Source organism: Pteronotus mesoamericanus, unplaced genomic scaffold (assembly GCF_021234165.1).
Source record: "Pteronotus mesoamericanus isolate MK-2021 breed Mesoamerican mustached bat unplaced genomic scaffold, CSHL_Meso_final contig_56, whole genome shotgun sequence".
Lineage (NCBI taxonomy): Eukaryota > Metazoa > Chordata > Mammalia > Chiroptera > Mormoopidae > Pteronotus > Pteronotus mesoamericanus.
The window spans coordinates 1,734,262-1,752,898 of record NW_026555201.1 but is presented as its reverse complement, the minus strand read 5'-3'; positions in this window follow the sequence as shown (position 1 = coordinate 1,752,898).

The window sequence follows — 18,637 nt, the reverse complement described above, 5'->3', positions numbered from 1 at the left end:
AAGGGGTGGGGGCGGGGGGGGGGGAGACAGGGTGGGGCTGGGTAGAGGTGGGAAAAAGGAGGAAAAACAGGAACAACTGTAAAAGCATAAACAATAAATTTTTTTAAAAAGACTCTTCTAACATTCTAAGATCTTATTCATAACTTCAGCTTAAAATATCTTTTAGTTTAAGTCAGCAATTTCCTACCTTTTTCATCTCATGATACATATTAAGCTAATTACTAAAATTCTGCAACACAACAAAAAAAATTATTGTTTTCTGCCGATTGAAAAAAAAATAGGTAGTGTCAACAATAAAAAGAGTTAAGAAATGCAAGTTCAATTATAATAAATTGTTCTACAAAACTCAATTCAACAAATTGTACATTTAATTTTATTAGCTAAATTTTTTTTGCCTCCATTTAATATGACTAATTCAAATGTCTTCTGAAAACTTGAAGAAAATAGGAAGTTGGAGAATGCATACAATAAAATAATATTTAAGGAAATAAAATATAGGTATAATTTGAATCATTTACATGAGACAGTTATTATTGTGTTGGCTGTTGTCATTTTTTTATTTGACAAACTAAGGGAAAAGAGGTCAGTGCCCCTGACTAAACTGTCAGATATTACATGTTTTAAATTCTTGCAGCACACCAATTGAAAATTGCTGGTTTAAGTCTTCAAGTTCAGCAAAAGGCATTAGTGACCTAGTGATTAGTTGAATAAGTATTCAATGATTACATTGACAGAGGTGTTTTCATTAATATCACATTGTAACTAACCTCTGCACCGTCATTGAGCTTAGCTAGACATGGAAAGAAGACTTTCCATGTAGTAAATGCATTTTATATCTCTATCGCCAAATACATTCTCATTAATGATTGTTTTAAGGGCTCTGTTGAGTGCCCAATGCAGCAAGAAAAAACATAGGGAGCTAGAAGTGTCCCAGGCTCATTGGTTTCCCGTCTCTGTGTTTGGATTGCCCCTCTAATCTGCACCACACAATTAGGCACAGGGATGTGTGCCACTCTGACTCGCTCACTAGTTAGGTCATTTGCATTAGCCTTGCACCCCAAGCTGGACAGTTAACACCTTGGGGCTAGGGGTTGTGCTTTTTGAACCAAAAAAAAAAAGCACAGTATTAAACAGCTGGAAGAGACACTAGCAATCATTATCCAACCTTCTCTCTTCGCAGATGTGTAAAATGAGCCCCAGATCAAACAAATTATCTTATTTCTCTTTAACTGTCATGGTACATATCGAGGGCTTGATTCAGAATTTCTGTTTGGCAAGGACTTAAAGAATGATTAAAGAAGAAAATTAGAAAAGTAAATAGGGAGGAAAAATATTTCCTGGGTCCTGACTGGAAAGGGTTTGGGTGGTATGTTCTAGAAAACAATCTAAAGTCTGCATTTCATGTATTTCTAACACAGCATTTCTTAGCAGGTATTCTGTGGAGCACCAACTCGAAGAGATGCTCCAAGAAAACATGGTCCTATAGTTAAACAAGCTTGGAGAAGACCTCATACTGTGCAGCACTCTTGTGGAACCACATAGATGGCAACACAGCAAGGCTCTGAGAAGCTCTGCAGTAAGTTCACCTGATTAACACCAAGATGCACAAACATTTGGCAACAAGACAACTTTCTTTTTCTTTATTAAAGATTTTATTTATTTATTTTTACAAAGAGGGGAAGAGAGGGAGAAAAATACATCAATATCTAGTTGCCTTTCACATGCCCCCTATTGGGGACCTGACATGCAACCTGGGCATGTGCCCTAGACTGGGAATCAAACCAGGGACCTTTTGGTTCACAGGCCAGTGCTCAATCTCTTGAGCCACACCAGCCAGGGTAACAACACACAACTTTCATAGATCATCTGTCAACATCTGAAGAAAAGAGAATGAAATAATGTTTCTCGGAAATCACTTTAGAAAAAAATATGTCACTAGGCAAATTCTACCTATTTCCCAAAACAATTTATCCATGTATTTCTGCTATGGTATATCACAAATCTGAGGGAAAAGAGGTCATCTTTCTCTTTGTAAAACCACCTTATATTGAGCTCCCATCCCTTCCTTTATGGTGAGTTATAGGCCTCCTGGATGCACCAGGTGCAAACTCTAGACCACCCAGGAATCCACCATTACTTGGGGCTTTCTCTCTGAGTAGCAGGTTGTGGAAAATAGGGAGGGACAGCCAGGAAATCGGGACCGCTGTGATCAGTAGCAGCAAAAACAGATGGCTTTCCCTAGGGAATTCCTCCCCTCTAATTCTAGTGTTATTCACAGAAAAGAAAGAATTATGCAAGCAACTTGTTTTATTATAATCCTGGGGGTTTCTTTTAGATATAGTAAATCTTAGTCCTGATTTCTAATTAAATTTGATATAGCATCAGCTATAAGTTGACTTGCCAGACACAACTATCAAGAGAAAATGGTTTGAAATGACTAACCTGTTTCTAAATTTTAACTGACCATTTTAACCCCTTGAGACTGATACTTCTAATTTTGTGTACTTACCATCCGTCATCATTTAACAAGGCAGCGCTCAAAGAGTCTAAATGAAATCATTATTTGGCCCCCATTAGAAATAAGCCCCACCTCTTTCCTGTGCTCCATCAGGAGGTTCAAGCCCACATTCTCCCCAAGTGTGACTTCGCTGCTTGTCTGTGGCCTGGACCCCTGACCTATCATCATTGGACAGCCTGGTGTACACTGGGCCTAAGCTAAATCACTCGGTACATCTCTTCTGTAGGTCCCACTTCCTATCCTCTGATTCTGTGATTCCTTCAAACGAAAATTCCAAAACTACTTGAGACCTCACATCAGGCCAATGGCAGTATTTACTAAAGCTGAATATACACCTTCCCTATGGCAATTATACCCAAGAGAAATGAGTGCGTGTGTTCACCAAAAAATATGTAAAAGAATGTTCATAAACATAATAGCCCAAAACTGGAAACGATGCAAATGCCCATCAACAGGTAAATATAAATAAATTGTGGTATATTTATACAATGGAAAAATAAAAAATAAAAAAATATATACTCCCAATTCACACAGCAACATGGGTTATGTTCAGTGAACAAAGCCAGATCCAAATGAGTATGCACTGGATGATTACACTCATATAAAGCTCAAGATTAACGGTGATAGAAATCAGAGGTGCACCTTTGGTAGGGGCAGGGGAAAGGGAGGACAAAAACATTGGAAAGAAGGAAAAAGAAACTTTGTGAAGGAATAAATGTTCTATTTCTTGATTGGGGTGATAGTCATATTCATGTGTACTTTAGTAAAAATCTTTCAAGCTGTATACTTAAGACTAGTGTGCCTTACATACTTTATTCTAAATAAGTTTTACCTCAAGTAAAAGTTGTTTAAAAAGAAAGGGGGACCTGGCTCATATCAGTAATGCTAATAGGTGGACAATTTGCTTGTGGGTTCTGGCATGTTAAAATAATGTAAATTTTAAAACTTTATGACACTAGTTTGCTAATTCCAGTTAGCCTTTTTATCATATATCTAACAGGAGCTTGATTTTGATGAAGAGATTTTGTTTGTTGGTTGGTTTATCTGTTGTTTCACTTTGTCTCACAGCTTCAAGGGACTATCATTTCATCGTCATCCAAGGAATTTGTGCATATTCGTGGCCATGTTAAAATATTTACATTTTTTTTAAATAGCAAAGAATTTACTAGTGCAGCTTGATTAAAAAATATATATATATATATATATACATTTTTTATTATGTATTCTTCTTCAAAATCTATACTCTGAACCATGGGTCCAAAAAGCTGTTGACATTTCATAAAATGTTTGCACTGGGGTCCTGGCCCAGATGTGGCTTAGTTGGTTGGAGTGTCGTCCTGTACAACAAAAGGTTGCGAGTTCAATTCCTAGTCATAATACACACCTAGGTTGCTGGTTCAGTCGCTGGGGTGGGTGTGGGAGGCAGCCAATCAATGTTTCTCTCTCGCATCGATGTTTCTCTCCATCTTTGTCTCCCTCTCTGTCTCTCCCCCACCACTGCTTCTTCTCTCTCTAAAAGCAGTGAAAAAATGGCTTCAGGTGAGGATTTTTAAACAATGTTTGCACTAGGAAGAATGTCAGAAATTAGTGGTCCACCACATTTCACAGATTAAGAACAAGAGACCTAGAGAAGTCTGACTACCTGCCCAAGGTTAAATATTAATTAGTGACAGAAGCGGGTGTAGAAACAAGTTCTGCTGAGTCCCACTCTGATGCTCTTACTCTTATATTATTCTAACAATGCAAACATATCATAAAATTATTTTATCTTCTCAGAAACACAGAGAAATATCAAAGAAAGGCCAAGTCCAAAAAATTTGGGTCTAGGATAAACCGCTATCTAATTGGCCACTATCAAATAACAGGTGGACTCTTTCAAGTCAGACCAGTACACTGAGGAGACTTTTACTCCCAGATATTAAATAGAATTGAAACATTAATGTTTTTCCTCAAAAGTAATTTTCTTCTTCTCAGAATGGCCACAGTAATATCTTTTCAATTAAAAAAGAATCCACTCAATTGGCACCCTGCTAAAAAACAAATTGATGTAATTAAGGGGGAATAAATCAGTATAATCATGAATGTCAAATGATAAAAGTAACAAATTACTGGAATATTTTTTTGAGAAAAGGTCTACTTAAGAGCCACAGGTAAATTGGTTTTCAGACTTGGTCACAATATTAGTGAAGCAAACTTGAGTTTAAAACACTTCCCAGATTTAAAAAGATGGCGGAGGAGTGAAAGGGAGTCACGCTGACCTCCTCCCAAAACCAAACTGGAATTGCAACTAAATAATGGAGTAATCACCTGGAAAGCAGTGGAGCGATAGTGGGAGAGGAGCCTTGGTGCCGCAGACAGTGGATTCGACTCTCACACATCCCAACGGGTGAGAATTGCGGTGGAGGCTCGAGAGGGTGGTCTGGGTGCGCACGGGCACTGGCACCAGAGGGACATTGAAACGGCCAGTTAGCGTCCCCCCGAGAAGAACGGGGTCTGAATCATAAACAGGAACCCCTAAACTACAGCAGCTAAAGCCGAGAAAATACAGACAAAACGCAACCCCAAAAAGCTTAGGGGCGCTCTCTGCCAGAGACAGGTGGCTGGGGATGCAAAAAGACATTTAAAGGGCAAACGCAAAAGTTGCAGCGGCAGCCACCCTCCTTGATCGCTGGGTACAGGCGGCAGCAGGGTGGGCTGGTGCCTGGGAAAAGACTGGTGAGGAAAACTTTGTGAAGAGAACTGAGACTGCAGCCGGTGGAGCCCGGGTGATAACGCACCTCCCACTCGCCAGCTACCATCTCGCTCAGGCATAGGGGAATCAATTAACCTGCCTTTTGTGCGCTCTGCACACAGCTTGTGCGCCTGTGAGCTACGGGGCTGAGTGCAGACTGGCTGGGAGAGCCCTGAGGAGAGACTGGAGACGGAGGCGTTGGGGAAAGAACAGGAGGAGGAACCGGGGAGTCCCGACTCCCTCCCCGTTCGGTAGTCTCCATTGTGGGCTGGAAAGGCGCGACCCCAAAGAGGCAGAAGCGGGGCGCGCATGAACCAGACTGCCTGCGATTGAAACGCAGTCCGCACAGGGGTTGGATCCTCGGCCGAAGGGGTCACAGAACTGCCCAGAGGCCCCTAAGGGGAGACTAGAAACGGAGGCACTGGGGAAAGAACGGGAGGAGGAACCGGGGAGTCCCGACTCCTTCTCCTTGCCAAAGTCTCCATTGCGCGGGAAGAGGCCACACCCCCAAAGAGCCAAAAGCCGAAAAGCAAACATAGACACCCCCAAAACACCCAGAGCAGGCGCGCACACTTGCACCGAGTGACTGGCGAGGGTTGGCGAGCGTGTGTGTGACCCACGCGGGCTGGCAAACGCTTGCACCTGCCGGCAAGGCCTCACACAGACTGGCACCCATACGGCCTGCGAGGGATTGCACAGAGGGGCAAGGGCAGGCGTAAATTGACCTACCCGCCGCGATTGCGGAGCAGCCCACAAAATAAGTAGAGCTGCCCAGAGTCCCTGGAGGAGAGACCAGAAACAGGATTAACCGGAGAGTCCTAGAGCTGATTTCCTCCCATTTCTGTAGTCCCCATTTGGCGAGGGCAAGCAACGCACCCAAAGAGCCAAAAGCGGGGAAAACACACAATAGAAGACCCTAAACTGACCAGTGCCGCGAAGCTCGTGTGCCAGGGAGGCCAGATGAGCACGGGAGGTCGCGAATAAGCCCCCTGGTCTGGGGCAAACACATGAGAGCCCAGGCAGGTGGGGGACCCTGCCGCGCTGGGAACGCGCTCAAGGAGCTCTCGTGAGAGCGCAGAGAGATCCCAAAAAATAGCCCAGCCCTGACCGAAGGGCTCAGAGAGCTGCTCCAAGCAGGAGTCAGACACAGGCATTAGACTCCTGAAAGGCTCAAACAAACAACCCAAGGCCCTATAGGGTCAACAACTGACATCATCAGAGGCAAGCCCAGAAAGAAAAGTAAAGGACAAAAATACTTAACAGACTCTCACAAAAATGGGAAGAAAAAGAAGTTCCCCCCAAATGAGTGGAAAAGGGGACTCCCCACAGAGAGAGCTCAATGAAATAGAGGCAAGGGAACTATCAGATATGGAATTTAAAACAATGGTTCTAAGGAAGCTCAATGAGCTCAGCAAGCTCAAAGAGAACTATGAGAAACTGCAGAGAAACTATCAGGATCTTACAGCAAACTATATCAGCCTGGAAAAGGACATAGAAACTATCAAGAAGACACAAGAGGATATGAAGAACACCATTTCTGAATTGAAGAACACAGTAGAAGGAATCCAAAGCAGGCTGGATGAAGCTGAGGATCGAATCAGTGAGATGGAGGACAAGGTAGAAAAAAGCTCCCAGAAAGAACAAGAAATGGAAAAACGGCTCAAAAAGAATGAAGAAGCATTTAGGGAAATGCAGGACACCCTGAAACGCAATAATATCCGTATAATAGGGATACCAGAAGGAGAAGAGGAGCAAGGAATAGAGAACCTCCTCGAAAAAGTAATGATGGAAAATTTCCCTAATTTGAGGAGAGAAAGGCTCTCATGGATCCAGGAGGCACAGAGGACCCCACTCAAGAAGGACCCAAGGAGGTCCACTCCAAGACACATCATCATTAAAATGGCAAATGTCAAAGACAAAGAGAGAATCCTCAAGGCAGCAAGGGAGAAGGAGAAAGTAACATACAAGGGGGCCCCGATACGCCTAGGAGCTGACTTCTCAACAGAAACACTACAAGCCAGAAGGGAATGGCAACAAATATTCCAAGCCATGAAAAGCAAGGGCCTACAGCCAAGGCTGCTCTACCCAGCTAGGCTCTCCATTAAAATAGAAGGAGAAATATGCAGTTTCCCAGACAAAAGAAAGCTAAAAGAATACATCTCTACCAAACCAGCACTCCAAGATATGCTAAGGGGACTGGTTTAAGCAGATGAAGGAAAAGAATGAGACAGAGAGGAACACAAGTACAAAGAGAAAAGATGAGTAAGTTTCTATCAGTAATATCTCTCAATGTGAATGGACTAAATGCCCCAATCAAAAGACACAGGGTAGCTGAATGGATAAGAAAACATGACCCACACATATGCTGCCTACAAGAGACCCACCTCAGAGCAAAAGACCTACACAGACTGAAAGTAAAGGAATGAAAAATAATATTCCAAGCAAATGGACATGAAAAAAAGGCTGGCGTTGCCTTACTTGTATCAGACAAAGTAGATTTCAAAGCAAAGGCCATAAAGAGAGACCCAGAGGGGCACTTTATCATACTTAAAGGAAGAATCTATCAAGAAGACATCAACATTGTAAACTTATATGCTCCCAATATAGGAGCCCCCAAGTTTATAAGGAAATTGTTGGATGACTTCAAAAAAGATATAGACAGCAACACACTAATAGTAGGGGATTTCAACACCCCACTGTCAAAAATGGACAGATCTTCCAAACAAAACATTAATAAACATATCGTGGCGCTGAATGAAACACTGAATCAAAGAGACTTAACTGACATATATAGAATCTTACATCCCAAAGAAGAAAAATACACATTCTTTTCAAATGCTCATGGCAGTTTTTCAAAGATAGACCACATGATAAGACACAAAGCAAGCCTCAGTAAATTCAGTAAAATTGAAATAATACCAAACTTTTTCTCAGACCACATGGCCTTGAAACTTGAAATCAAACTCAAAGAGAAACTTCAAAAACTTGGAAACTCATGGAGACTGAACAGTACACTATTAAACAATGAATGGGTCAATAATGAGATAAGAGAAGAAATCAAAAAATTTCTGGAAACAAATGAAAATGAACAGACAACTGTCCAAAACCTATGGGACACAGCAAAGGCGGTCCTGAGAGGGAAGTTCATAGCAATACAGGCTTACCTTAAAAAGATAGAAACATTTCAAATAAAAGACCTAACACTACAACTTGAAGAACTGGAGAAACAACAACAAATAAATCCCAGAGCAAGTAGAAGGAAGGAAATAGTCAAGATTAGAGCAGAACTGAATGACATAGAGACAAAAAAAACAATTCAGAGGATCAACCAATCCAGAAGCTGGTTCTTTGAAAAGATTCATAAAGTGGACAAACCTTTAAGCAGACTCATCAAGAAAAAAAGGGAGAGGACCCAAATTAATAATATCAGAAATGAAAGAGGAGAAATAACAACTGATACCACAGAAATACAAAAGGTTGTCAGAAACTACTATGAAAAATTATATGCCAAGAAATTTGAAAATCTTGATGAAATGGACAAATTTTTAGAAAAGTATAATCTTCCAACACTGAAGGAGGAAGAAACAGAAAGCTTGAACAGACCGATAACAGTTGGGGAAATTGAAGCAGTAATCAAGAAACTCCCAGCACACAAAAGCCCAGGGCCAGACGGTTTCCCAGGAGAATTTTACAAAACATTTAAGGAAGAGCTAACCCCTGTCCTTCTCAGACTATTCCAAAAAATCCAAGAGGAGGGAAGACTCCCAGACTCCTTCTATGAGGCCAGCATCACCCTGATCCCAAAACCAGATAAAGACCCTACAAAGAAAGAAAACTACAGGCCAATTTCGCTGATGAACATAGATGCTAAAATCCTCAACAAAATATTGGCAAACCGCATCCAGCAATACATTCAAAAGATTATCCATCACGATCAAGTGGGATTCATCCCAGGGATGCAGGGATGGTTCAATATACGCAAATCAGTAAACGTGATACACCACATAAATCAAAGAAAAGACAAAAACCACATGATCATCTCGATAGATGCAGAAAAAGCATTTGACAACGTAGAGCACCCATTTATGATCAAAACACTCAGCAAAATGGGAATAAATGGGGCATTCCTCAACGTAATAAAGGCCATATATGAAAAACCTACAGCCAATATCATACTCAACGGGCAAAAACTGAAAGCTTTCCCACTAAGATCGGGAACACGACAAGGATGTCCGCTCTCACCGCTTCTTTTCAACATCATATTGGAAGTCCTAGCCACAGCGGTCAGACAAGAGAAAGAGATAAAAGGCATCCAAACTGGAAAGGAGGAAGTAAAACTATCATTGTTTGCAGATGACATGATAGTGTACATAGAGAACCCTGTAGACTCTACCAAAAAACTCCTCAACCTAATAAGTGAATTTGGCAAAACAGCAGGATACAAAGTCAACATTCAGAAATCAAAGGCGTTTCTGTACACCAGCAATGCAATAGAAGAAGAAGAAATCAGGAAAAATATACCATTCGATATAGCACGAAAAAAGATAAAGTACCTAGGGATAAATTTAACCAAAGACACAAAAGACCTGTATGCAGAAAACTATGCAACATTGAAAAAAGAAATTAAGGAAGACACAAATAAATGGAAGCATATACCGTGCACATGGATTGGAAGAATTAATATCCTTAAAATGTCCATACTACCAAAAGCAATTTATAGATTCAACGCAATCCCTATTAAGATACCAATGACGTATTTCACAGAAATAGAACAGACATTTCAAAAATTTATATGGAACCATAAATGACCTCGAATAGCCGCAGCAATTTTGAGAAAGAAACACAAAGTAGGAGGGATCACAATACCGGACGTCAAACTCTACTACAAAGCCACTATACTGAAAACAATCTGGTACTGGCACAAGAACAGACCCATAGACCAGTGGAACAGAATAGAAAGCCCAGAAATAAGCCCAGGTCTCTATGGACATCTAATATTCGACAAAGGGGGCAGAAGCATAAAATGGGGCAATAACAGCCTCTTCAACAAATGGTGTTGGGAGAGCTGGACGGCTACATGTAAAAAATTGAAATTGGATCATCAGCTGACACCATACACAAAAATAAACTCAAGATGGATAAAAGACTTAAATATAAGTCGCAACACCATCAAAGTCCTAGAGGGGAACATTGGCAGGAAACTCTCAGATATCCCACGCAGCAATTTTTTCACTGATATGTCTCCTAAAGCAAGGGACATAAAGGAAAGAATAAACAAGTGGGACCTCATCAAAATGAGAAGCTTCTGCACGGCTAAAGAAAACATCAGCAAAATGAAAAGGGAGCCAACCATTTGGGAAAATATATTCGCTAATGATACATCAGATAGAGGTTTGATCTCCAAGATATACAAAGAGCTCACTCGACTTTACTCCAAGAAGACAAACGATCCAATCAAAAAATGGGCAAAGGACCTGGGCAGATGCTTTTCTAAGGAGGAGATACAGAGGGCCCAGAGGCATTTGAAAGGATGCTCAGCATCACTAGCAATCAGAGAAATGCAGATCAAAACCACCATGAGGTATCACCTCACACCGGTCAGAATGGCCATCATAAACAGATCCACAAACAACAGGTGCTGGCGAGGCTGTGGAGAAAAGGGAACTCTAGTCCACTGTTGGTGGGAATGCAGACTGGTGCAGCCACTATGGAAAGCAGTGTGGAATTTCCTCAGAAAGCTGAAAATGGAACTGCCTTTTGATCCAGCGATTCCCCTGCTGGGACTATACCCTGAGAACACCAAAACGCCAATACAAAAGAACCTATGCACCCCAATGTTCATAGCAGCACAATTTACAATAGCCAAGTGTTGGAAGCAACCTAAATGCCCATCAGTAGATGACTGGATCAAAAAATTATGGTACATATACACAATGGAATACTACGCAGCAGAAAGAAAAAAGAAGTACTAAACTTTGCGACAGCATGGATGGAACTGGAGAGCATCATGCTAAGCGAAATAAGCCAGGGGGGCGAAAGACAAATACCATATGATCTCACCTATAAGCGGAACCTAACCAACAATGCAAAGAAGCAAGGAAAATATGACCAGCAACACTGAAAGGAAAAGAAATCAACAGAGACAAGAGGGAAGGGGGGGGGGGCAGGGAAAGGGAAGGGAAGGGGAAAGTCAAGGAACATATAGCAAGGACTCATGGACAAAACCAAAGGGGAAGAGCTGAGGGAGGGAAGGTGGGAGGGGGCAAGGGAAAGAGGTGGGGGGAAGGCAGAGACAAATGTATTTAAAAAGTAAATAAATTAATTAAAGTATCAAAAAAAATAAAAATAAAAAAATAAAACACTTCCCAAAGACTTCCACTACTCACCAAGATTGGGTAGCAGGACTAGAGTTACACTCCCACTTAAAACAACCCTCCAAAAATGGACGAGTATATGAAATAATGGTTTTCAAGACATAATACACAAACAACAAAAAATAGTGACCCCTGAAAGACAAAACCCAAATAAGTTGAACCCTGTAATTGTTCCAGCTTCTTGCCTCAAAAGAGTTTCCATGACACAACACAGGGAGGGGGAATCCTCCAGAAGACAACCTGAGGCAAGGAAATAGAACTTGGAATCAGGATGGCCAAGACATCGAGAGTTCACAGAGCAGACCACTGAAGAGGAAAGAGATGGACGGACTGACTTCAGATGTCTGAAGAGGGTCTCCCCCAAGTATTCAGCTGAGCAGTGACCAGTGCATATGTATGAAGAAACTAACTACCTGAAAGGCTGGGGAAAGGCTGCCTTTAAGGATTAAAGGTAACAATGCCCAGCTGTTCCCACCAGCCAGACTGAAAACCTCATGATTCATGCGGCACTGTGTAATAACTTGCATCAACAGTGGGGAATAATTAGCTCTAGGTGAAATGCCCCTCAAAATAAACCTTAAAAACAAAACCCGAAAAGATCAAGTGTTTTCAAATAATATAACTCGCTCATAAACAAAGCTCAAGAATATTCATAGGAATACAAAAGTATTCAACATATAACAAAGTAAAATTTACAATGTCTTCTATTCAATCAGAAAATTGCCAGACATACAAATAACCAAGAATATACAACCAAAAACAAGGAGGAAAACCAAATTGGAATTGACACAGATGTTAGAATTAGCAGAAAAGACATTAAAACAGTTATGACTGTATTCCATGTGTTCAAAAGGTTAAACAGAGACATAGAAATACAAAAATACCCAAACTGACTTTGCATTGATGAGTACAATAATGTCTGAGATAAAATACACTTGATGGAGTTACTGGCAAGTTAGAGATTGCAGAAGAAAAGATGTAGTAAACTTCAAAACAATAGAATAGAAACTATCCAAAATGAAACACAGGGAGAAAAGTGAATTTTTAAAAAGTGAACAGAGCATCAGAGAGCTGTGGAAAAGCTTCAAGTGAAGCCCCTCAAAGGGAGACAGGGTACCAAAAAATATATATTTAAAGAAATAATGGACAAAAATTTTCCAAATCTAATGAAAATACCATCTCACATGTTCAAGAAGTTGAATGAATCCCAAATACAAGAAATGTAAAGAAAACTATATGAAGACATTATAATCAAATTGCTCAAAGCTGGTGAAAAAGAGAAAATTCTTAAAATCAAACAAGAAAAGAGACACATAAGATAGAAGGGAAGAAAAATAAAGATGACAGCAAATTTCTTTTTGAAAATAATATAAGAAATTAGTGGAGCAATATCTAAAATACTGAAAGAAGAAAACTGCCAACCCAGATTCTATACCTAAGAAGAATATCATTTTTAAAATCAAAAGCAAAATAAACTGGATTTCATAAAAATTAAAACTTCTACTCTTCAAAAGATACTATAAGGAGAATGAAAGTCAAGCCACAGATTAGGAAGAAATATTTTAAAGTAGATACTAGATGTAAAGATTTTTATCTAGAATACATAATGAACTCTGAAAACCAACTCCAAAATAATAAACAACCCAATTTTTCTTAAATGGGCAAAATATTTGAAGAGATGTTTCACCAAAGAATATATACAGATTACAAATAAGCACATGAAAAGACACTTAACATCAGCATAATATATTGAATGGCTAAAATCTTAAGGGCCAACTATACTAAGTGTTAACAAGGATATGGAGAAATTGAACCCTCCTACACTGCTGCTGGGAATGTAAAATTGTACAAGCACTTAAGAAGAGTTCAGCAATTTCTTAAAATGTTAAACATATGTGAACCCTATGATCCAACCATTCTACCTTTGTGTATTTACCCAAGAGAAACTGAAGTGCACAAACTCTTGTACATGAATATTCTTAGAAGCTTTATTTGTAATAACCAAAGGCTGCAAACAACCCAAATGCCCATCAGCAGTCTATTGGATAAAAAAACTATGGTACACCAACACAATGGAATACTACTAGGCAATAAAAGGAAATGAGCTATTTTTAAACTGTAAAACATAATTCATCTAAAAATAATTATATTAAATAAAAGGAACCTCACCTCCCCTGCCAAAAAAAGTAAACACTATGGTTTTATTTATGTACAGTTCTAGACAATGCAAACTAGTTATATTGTCAGAAAGCAGATCAGTGGTTCTGGGGGCGGAGGGCAGGAAGGGATGGCTGGAAAAGATTACAAAGGAGCACAGGGAAACTGGGGGGGGCAGATCATTATCTTGACTATGGTGGTAGTTTCCTTGGTACAATCATATGTGAAAACATCACACTGTAAAAGCATGCAGTTTAATAAATATCAATTATACCTAAATAAAGCTTTTTTATAAATAAATAAATACAATCCCACATAATGTCACTGTCTGTTTCCTGAATGCTACAATGAACTTCCACTATTTCTAATAAATGTATTTAGTATAAATATAGCTCAGAAATACTACAGTGCCTTTTTCATTCCTACCTTCTTAAATATTTTAAAAATAATATGTATTTACATAATGCACTGAGCAAGACAACCTGTGATTACCTAACCAATTTCTAATGATCTTCTTTCATTTAGGGCAGGACAATTAACTAAATTCTACTGGAGCCTTGCTGAGTTCACAACTTAATCTATTCCTTTCTGGCAGAAAACTGGAATGGTGCTCATGTGGTCTAACATCCTACCGTACCTTTCTCTTCCACAAGACTCCTTTAACATCTCATAGTTTCTCTAGGCAAGAGAATGTTAATTTACCAACCAGGAAGCCGCCTCACACCACAGGAACACAGAGACTATCTGAGAGCAGAGGTAACATCACCATCTGTGTCTGAACCAGACTCACGAGTCCTGGCAACCCACGCCTGTTTAATGCAAAAGAGGCAGATGGCCATATGGCAGAGAAAGTAGAGAAGTCTGTAAATTACCAGCTTTGAGACTAAAAAGATGTATGATGTCAAAACTGCTGACATTTAACCTCAAACCTAAAACTATATGTCTTTTTGCAGCTCATTGTTTTCTCTTCTTTCTCCCCAATCACCTGTGAAAGTTTCTTCACATTTTGCTAGAGTTTGACTACTTTGCACTTCCCAAGAAAACAATTGATGTAATTTTTCTAAGTTCAAATATCTACAAAATTAAGAAAGCAATTGCTGCAATTTTCAATTTACCAGTGAGTCTCCAAATTCCAAAAGTTCTACTTGGTCAGTCATAGTTTGGAATTGAGAATACCATGTATTATGAATACCATCTAGAGCAGTATTTCTTCAAATTTGGCCCATGAACTACTAGCATGTCAGTTCCCTGAAATTAGTTTAAAAATGCAGATCCTTGAGCTCTTCTCTGGCTTTCCTGAAGCCAGATCCCTGGCAGTTACTTGTATGAACACAAAGTTTCCAGACGATGATATAAGTGGTACATGCAATGTACTATAGAAATTTTAGTCCTGGCTGGTGTGGCTCAGTAGATTGAGTGCCAGCCTGTGAACCAAAGTGTCACCAGTTCAATTCCCAGTCAGGGCACATGCCTGGGTTGCGAGCCAGGTCCCCAGCAGGGGGTGTGCGAGAGGCAACCACACATTGTTGTTTCTCTCCCTCTCTTTCTCCTCCCTCTGTCTAAAAATAAATAAATGAAATATTTTCTTTAAAAAAATAAAAAGAAATTTTAAAAAGGAAACATCTCTTTCAACTGCTATGGTCAGGGAAAAGTTTAGAAATTCAGAATTGATGAGTAGAATTTCATAACATGGAAACTAAAACCAAAACATTCCACACACAGGGATTCTGAATTGGGAATGACAGAGTAATGACCTCCAAAAATCCATTCCTCTCATAGAAGCAATGAGAACACCAGGAAAAATGGTCAAAATCATCTTTTTAAGAACTCTAGAAATTAGTCAAAGGCTTATAACAATCCAAGATGTGGGTGTTTTTATTTTTTTTTATTGTTGTTCAATTATAGTTATCCCCATTTTCCCCCATTACTTAAGTGGCTTAACCTCCATAAGAAACAGAGAGCTTTGTGGCATTTTAAGTTGCCCTATTTCCATCCCCTTTACCCAAGCTCTACAGTAATCATGAACATCAACAACCTTGAAATGCACAAAAGCCACAAAAACGAAAACTTACAGTGGATAAAATGGGTATAGGATTCCCCAAAAGCCCCATCCCTCTATTTGACCTGTCTGGCAGTTACCTGAACACCTCCACTTCCAAGGCTCATCGTTACTGACCTGACTCAGAGCTCATTCAGTGGAAACATCCTTCTCCCCTTAGAGCGCTGGTCAAAAACAATCAGCAGAAATTTTTTAATATTACAGCTGCCTGAGGCAGCAGTGGCAGTGGGAAAGAATGACAAGATAAAAACTTAAAAAGGAAAAGCTATCCTTAAAATGAGATGTCGATAGGGACTTGGAAGAGTTGTAGCCTATTTCTGGATAGCTAAAAGGACATATGCAGAGCTGTGTCTATTTCTCACCTCTGGCTGACCATAAAGCTCTGGGCGAGCTGAAGGAAAGGCTAAGGTATGTTGTAAATTCTTCCACAGCATTGAAGATATTCCCTAACACACATAGAGTTCTTGGGTAAGTAGGACAATAAACAGTTTTACAATGGGGGAAATCGGGACAACTGTAATAGAACAACAATACAAAAAAACAGATTTCACAAAAAAATAAGTTAGTTGGGATGTCACTACCAAGATAGTCCCAGCTCAAAGTGATAAAGGCCTGAAATAAAATAGCAGCATTGAAAATGGAAAGGAAGGATAAAATGAAACATTATAAATAGACCTGGAGGCTGACGCCATGGGCAATGTGTATGGGAAGCATTCCGAAGCGACCCCAAGTTTTCAAGTTTGTCATCGCAAGAGGGCAACTCCACTGGCAAAAGTAAGGAAATCAGGAATAGTTGGTTAGAAAAGGAAGGAAACTAGAAAGAGTCTGATTTAGGATATGTGGAGCTTGAATCCCTGAATGTACCAGCAGAAACCACCAGTAAGGGGTTGAAACATGAGAGAGAGTGAGGAAAGAGCTGCGGTCCTGGTTTACGCCTCCGATCCTGGAATCCCATCCAGTTCAGCATTCATCCCTGACAACGGTGCCTCAGTTTGGGCAATAAATTATATGACCACCCTATCACTGAGGGAAAAGGTAAAAAGATTTGGGAAGAGCTCACAGGATATGACTTTGGGCAATGCCGATGGATGGGTGAGAGGAGAAGGAGTAAAGGCCAGTTACAAAGACAGAAAAGCACCATCGAAGAAGCAGGACCATGTACTCAGAGAAGTAAAGAAGAAACCTGACTGGGGAAAGATAGCCAGCTTTGCTGTGGTCATTAGGGATCCCAGGAGACAGGTTCTGTCAAGTTGTGGATTATTAAACACCCATATTCCTTTTTAATTTTGTGATTCAAGAAAGAAACAAGTTAGAAAATAGCTTGTTTTTTTAATGCTAAGCATGTTTGCTGACTGCCAGGAACTAGCAGAGATGAAGTAATGGAAGATAAAAGTAAAAGCTAAGATAATAAAAAGGTCAATGCCTCACAGGAGGTCAGGACTGGAGGGAGGGAAATAGCAGAGAAAGAATTAAAATATGGAAATGATTGTCTTTGAAACATCAAGGAATTTTTCTTAAGAATGGATGAAGGGATGAAGGCAAAAAGTATTTGAAAGAATAAGAGGTTGTGGCAACAGATAAAAAGAAGAGAAATTGAAGGTGTTCCCAAACACCAGGAATGGCCTGTATTCACCTTGTGTAGTTGTGCCTGCCCGCTTGGATTCACATCTCAGCTCTGCCACCAGTTCTGTTATTTCAAGCAAGTTATTTGACCTCTCTGTTATCTGACCATTTCTTCATCTGTAAAATAAGGATAATAATATCACTGTCATGAGTTTATACGAAAGAAAATGCTTACAATAGAACCTCATACATAGTAGGTACTCAGTTGTTATTTTCCATACTATTGTTTGTAGCCACACTGCCTTGCATGATCACTGGAGCTCTATAAATGTTCCATGAATGGATGCAGTTGGAATCCAGGTAATCATCCAAGAGCTAGGACGTGAAGATGTTGAAGAATAAAGATCAAGAAGATGAGAATTCTAGAATTCTACCTGCAACATTAGTGACTATTAATTGAGGTCAAATTAATGGGGATGCTCCTAAAACCCAAAAGAAGCTGATGGTGACCAGAAGTGATAAGGATGAAGAGAAGGTGTATGGGGCTATGAAGGGAAGAGCAGCAGAGCAAGTTAAAAGATTAACTCTTCAGTATTTCCACATAATGAGGTGCTGTAGTTAGCCCCATAGTATCTGGGAGACGCATTAGGAGAGTTCATTACAGAAAAGCATTAGTCAATTATGTGCACACAGATAATCCAGAGAAAGATGCAAAACATCTTTGCTTTCCCACATTGTCATCCTTCAATTAATTTGGCCCCACCTCAGATAAGCATTTAAAGTTCCTCTCTCTCTCTCTCTCTCTCTCTCTCTCTCTCTCCCCCTCTTCCTCCCTTTTCCCTCTACTCTCCCACCACTTGTCCCATCTCATTGTCCTTTCCTACCTCCTTTCCCCCCTTCCAAGCCCTAGCTCCTGGGCCTTCAAATCTTTCTCAGGTTAACACTGACCACGTTTTAGAGCAAACTTTTGATTTATTATTATGCTAACAAAATCTCTACTTCTTTTTTTCAATTTATGAAAGATCGCCTTTGTACCTGTGGTAAGAGAAGAAATAGAAGCTGTCAGGGGCAAAGAAAATCCTGTCTCTCCTGGTAAAACTCTGTTAAGGACAAAGTTTGTCTGAGCCTCTAGAACAGTGTCTAAACAGGACAGTTCCCTAATAAATGTTGGATAAATGAGTAAATTAATAAGTATAAACTCCAGAATAAAACATGGCTGGCCTGAACAGCAATGA